Here is a 6,000-nt window from a genome sequence, read left to right as displayed (position 1 = left end):
AAATCTGGTGCAGTCCATGAGGAGGGAGGGTGGCTTCCTTAGCTCCTAAAAATTATTTAGAAGAGAATGATGTCTTACAGAGATACATGACATTTTCATATAAAAAGGTTCTGACAGCTTTAAGTCATTCAGTATGGTTTTAAAGGAATAATTCATCCAATAATTATAATTTACTCTTCATTTACTCACCCTTAAGTGGTCTCAAACTTGTACAACTTTCTTCCACGAAGCACAAATAAAATATTTTAGAGATATGATCGGTTTATCTCCGTACAATGCAAATTATAAAGGTGGCAAAAAGGTTATGTGTAAGACTAATAGTTTTTATTAGAAAATATAATTAAACATTTTTTTATTTATAATAAAACATTTTCAATATAAAACTTGACATAAGAAGTCTCCTAGCCCTAGATTTCATGCTCAGGTCTCCAAGATTTCAAGTTTGATTACATTCTTGGCCTTATCTAGCATTCTGGCATGCATTAAGCACTATGAAGTGTAATTGAGCTTGAAATCATGATTGGTTAGGAGACTACTGATGTCAACATAGATAGCGAAAAAGGACTTACAATTTGGTCTGATCGCTTCAGAAGACAGTCATATGTATTACCTTAATGCTGCCTTTATGTCCTTTTTGGAGCTAAAAGATTTGGTCACCATTCACCTGCATTGTGTGAACAAACAGACGTCATATTTCCATTAAAACATCTTTGTTTGAATTCTGTGGAAGAAAGTCATGGGAGTTTGAGATGACATAAGGGTGAGGAATTAATGAGAGAATTACTAAAGATTATAATTTTTGGGTGAACTATTTCTGTAATTCAATGCATGATAGTGAGTATACTACTATAGTCTAACATTTTTATTTCCAATTAAAACTCTAAGCAGAATAAAATAACTTGTCTTAAGACAAATGTTTTTGTGAAGCACCTAATGTTTTAAGACTTTTGAACAGCACTGAATAAAAATACTGTATAGCTGTGCACAAAGTTTACATTCCCCTTGTATGCTTTTCTTTAAAATGAGCAAAAACAAAAATGCGTTTTGTTTTTTATTCAGTAAGTAAAATGTATTTATATAGCACTTTTCACATATAAAAATCACAAAGTGCTTCACAGTAAAATGTAATACAAGAACAATTTAAATACATTCCCCAAAATACAAACAACACACACTACAAACAACCATAAAAGAAACCCCTCGACTAACCAAAAGCCTGCTTGAAGAGCAAAGTCTTCAGTTGTTTTTTAAAAGAATCAACTGAGTTTGCGCAACGTAAAACAGGAGGCAAAGCATTCCACAGCCTGGGAGCGACTGCCTGGAAAGACTGGTCCCCTCTAGTTTTAAAATGAGTACGGGGAACAACTAATAACATCTGATCTAAAGACCTGAGACTCCGGGTAGGAGTGTGCAGCTGTATCAGGTCAGTGATGTATGTAGGGACTTGGCCATGCAAGGCTCTAAAAGTAAGAACCAGAATTTTAAAATGAATTCTATACTGGACTGGTAACCAGTGAAGTGATGCTAAAACAGGTGTGATGTGTTCTCTTCTCTTAACGTGGGATAAAAGCCTTGCAGCAGAGTTCTGAACAACCTGGAGACGATGAAGCTCCTTCTTACTCAAACACGTAAAAAGACTGTTACAATAGTCTAAACGGGAGGAGATGAACGCATGAATAATCATCTCTAACTCACCTTTAGTCACAGATGATCTTAATTTTGAAATGTTCCTCAATTGAAAGAAGCAGTTTCTAACTAATTGTTTCGAATGAAGCTCCAAGGACATAGCTGACTCAAAGACAACACCTAAGCTCCTGAGGCTCGGTTGGACAGACGGGCCTAAGTTGCCAATATATTGTATTATCTTTGGGATTTTATTTTCAGGGGCAATGATTAGTGTTTCGGTTTTGTCAGAATTGAGAAGCAAAAAGTTCTCACATAACCACTTTTTAATACTAGACAGACAGTTAATTAAAGAGGACAATTTAAACAACTCAGTTTTCTTAAAGGAGCAATACAGTTGGATATCATCCGCATACAGGTGGTAAGATATGTCGCTAAACTGACTAATAACCTTACCGAGAGGAAATATATACAAGAGGAACAGAATAGGACCCAAGACAGAACCCTGCGGTACCCCACACGACAACTCTGCAGTTTCAGACATAATCTGATTCATAATAACACTAAAGCTTCTACCTGACAGGTAGGATGAAAACCATTTTAAAACTGATCCCAACATGCCAACCAGATCACAAAGTCTATTTATCATAACATTATGATCAATTGTGTTAAAAGCTGCTGAGAGGTCCAATAAGACCAACACTGTATATTTTTTAGAGTCAGCTGACATCATAAAATCACTTGAAACTTTGAGTAATGCCATTTCTGTGGAAAGTTTTTTGTGAAAACCAGACTGGAATTTGTCAAATAACTCATGATTCTCTAGGAAAAGGGTGAGTTTTTCAGCTACAACTTTTTCTAGAATTTTTGACATGAAAGGAAGCTTCGAAATTGGTCTATAGTTTTCCGGTTGTAGCGGATCCAGATTAGTTTTTTAAGTACAGGCTTAACAACGGCATGTTTAAAAAAAGCAGGAACAACACCATTTAAGAGTGAGGAGTTAAGCATCTCAACAATACAGGGGCCAATGTAGTCAAAAACTTGTACAAATAGCACAGTAGGAACAACATCCATAGGACAAAATGATAGTTTCATAGAATGTAACAGCGAGGTAATGTCAAGTAACGTCACAGGTGTAAAAGTGGACCAACAATGCGGGGGGGACAAGTCACAGGCAAAGCTCTGAGCCAATGATGGTTCAATGATAGCCCTAACGTCTCTGATCTTATTAACAAAAAAGTTTAGGAATTCATTACAGTCAGATCTAGATAACACAGTTGTTTGAGAGCTAGTTGGAGAAACTATTGTATTAATGGTGTCGAATAAGATTTTAGGATTGTGCTTATTCGAGGAAATAAGTTGAGAAAAAAAGCACATTCTCGCCTTTTTCAACATCTCATTCAAGGAGACCATTAGAAGAAGAAGAAGAATCCTTTATTGTGGTCACACATTATACGCACAGTTTTTTGCATATATACAGTGAAATTTATTAGTTTTCACATATCCTAGCTAAGGTCAGAGTGCAGGGTCAGCCATGATACAGCACCCCTGGAGCAGATAGGGTTAAGGGCCTTGCTCAAGGGCCCAACAGCAGCATCTTGGTGGTGCTGGGGCTTGAACCCCCGTCCTTCTGGTCAGTAACCCTGAGCCTCAACCACTGAGCCACCACTGCCCCCAAGATCTTTAAGACGGAGCCTGTGAACCTCGAGTTTAGAAGATTTCCAAAGACGCTCTACTTTTCTACAATTTCTCCTAAAACCTAAGATAGCTTCATCAATCCATGGACAGGTTTTATTGTGGGAGACAGCGCTCAATTTAATTGGTGCTACTTTATCAAGAATCGATAAGCACTGACCATTAAAAGATAAAATAAATTCATCTACATCAGTACATCCTATCAGAGAACATGGGTCAAACAAGGCAGAGAACCTCTCTGCAGTGTCTTGATTAATAATCCGCCTTTGTGTCATAATTCTCTAGGGCGGAGGATCTTGAGAAAAGTTAATATTAAAAAACACACAGCTATGATCACTCACATGTACATCTTCCACATGTGTATTTACAATATCTAGACCAAGAGAAAAAACAAGGTCCAGGGTGTGACCCTTAATGTGCGTGGGTCCAGTAACGTGCTGAATGAAATTAAAAGAGTCTGTAATAGAAAGGAGATTAGCAGCTGTATTGCATGTAAAATCATCAATATGCAAGTTAAAGTCCCCACAAATTAAAACCCTCTCAAGTTTGATGATAGATGATAAAAAGTCAGTAAAATCAGTAAGAAAGACACCTGCCGGGCCAGGAGGGCGGTAAATTAACACACTGTAAAAAGCATTAGAAGAGCGTACTTTAAGCATTTGAGATTCAAAAGAGGCAAAATTTTCTGAGTTAATCACTGTACATATGAAACTGTCACGCTGCACAACAGCAAGTCCACTACCACGACGTGCCAATCGAGGCATCCCAGTAACAGAACAGCCAACAGGACAGAGCTCGTTTAGGTAAACAAACTCATTTTCCCTTTGCCACGTTTCCGTAAGAAACATAAGATCAATGTTTTTGCTCATAAAAAGCTAGTTAAGAATAAACGATTTATTAGATTTATTCAGTACTGTATAACAGATATTGAAGTACTCTCCATTAGAAAATAATAATTAATTATTTAAAAAACTCTTATTATTTGCCTCTTTAAGGATAAATTAACATTTGTAACCTTTTGTAATAGTTGAGTATGAGCCCCTCAATAGTCCTGAGTGGCAAAGCTGGATCAGCCACTGTGGTTGAGAGATCAAATGAGAAGTGCTATGCACAAACATCACAAAAGGCTACAGTCTACCCTGAAGGAGGACACGTGATATTAAGAACAAGGGTTTGTAAACTTTTTAAAAGGATAAGTTGTAAATGTAGATCTTATCTGAATTTGTGAAATGTATGTACATATCTGTAATATCAAATAACTACATTAATGCATTACTAAAAATCTACTTTTATGCATCATTAAAAAAAACATCTTGCAGATGCTGCAAATTATGTACATTTACAAGTAGAACTGTATGTATTATTAAGATGAATTTACATTGTAGGTTCTTCAATTTTTTGCACTTTTTGGCAGGGGTTACCACACCAAGCAACCCCATCTCTTTCAGAATTGTTCTGTAGTACATGTATCACGTAATGCTTTAAATATAACTAATTACACATATCAAATGAAACTGAACTCTACTAATTTCTTAGGAAATGTAATCTACAAACTCACTCCAATCCAAGCTGGGCTGCGTTCCTGCACCCAGAGAAGAGATGCCCATTGGCCATCCTGCTCATTATGAGACGCGTCATCCATGCCTAAAACAATAGAAAATCTTTGGTACATTATTTTCTAAGGAGTATGCGAATACAGTGGTTACAAGTGATAAGTAATATATGTGAACAATCCAACAAATTATCATTTGCTGTGTGAAATCTCGACATTAAAAATTACCCTTGCTAGTTTCGAGCATTTAAGCTGAGTTAGTGGCCAATTATAAATTAATCCATCAATATGTATAATTTTACTTTGTTATATCTTGCTACAGATTTATTTGTATTAATAAAATAGTTACTTACATTTGTAAAAGTTGCAGCCTCCAGTGTTTGCGTCCGCCATTTGCAATTTTATTTTGCACTCTGCCGCCATCTCCGCGTTGGATTATAGGAAATAGGGAGTGGAGAGTGTACATCGTATGTACCCTCGAAATCAGGTTGCATTGTGGGTAAGTATGAGTGAACAAATGTAGGGAACGAGATGTAGGGAATGAATTCGGACACCACTACAAAATGGTCGACACCCGAAATCCACTATTTAGTGGATAGGGGGCGGTTTCAGACACAGCTTAAGTCTCGACCACACCAGTGTCACAGTGAGCACAGACTCGTTCTTTTTTTGGAAGCCATGTTTGTCTGTGTCTGCCTTTTTCTATGGCTGGTCTGTGATCATGGAGTCTGTATTTGGTGAGGATCCTTCTCTGTTTTGGATCTCTTACAGTGTGGAGATATTCTGAAGATTATACGTTCTGTTTAAGGTCCGATAACATTCCAATTTGCTTTGGTTTTTACTTTCATTTACCCAATGGTCCAAATATAAATTTTTGCTTTCTTATATGGTTTGGTTTATTGTGATTTGGTTTAGTTCAGCAGTGCTGGTCTGAAACTGGTGTTTGTTAGTTGTTAGTGGGTTTGTGAGTTTCAAAGCCAGCTGACAAAGGGGACTGGTTTTATGCTTCAGCTCTTGGGTTTTAAGAGCTTCATGTTGCAGTGTGTTAGGGGAACTTGAATTTTGGTGTGTCTAAAATTTGAGGGATCGTTTTTCAATATGTATAATAAGGGGGTATCTGCCTAGTTGGC

This window comes from Xyrauchen texanus, chromosome 42, assembly GCF_025860055.1.
Source record: "Xyrauchen texanus isolate HMW12.3.18 chromosome 42, RBS_HiC_50CHRs, whole genome shotgun sequence".
Classification (NCBI taxonomy): Eukaryota; Metazoa; Chordata; class Actinopteri; order Cypriniformes; family Catostomidae; genus Xyrauchen; species Xyrauchen texanus.
Note: the sequence above shows the minus strand (reverse complement) of the source record.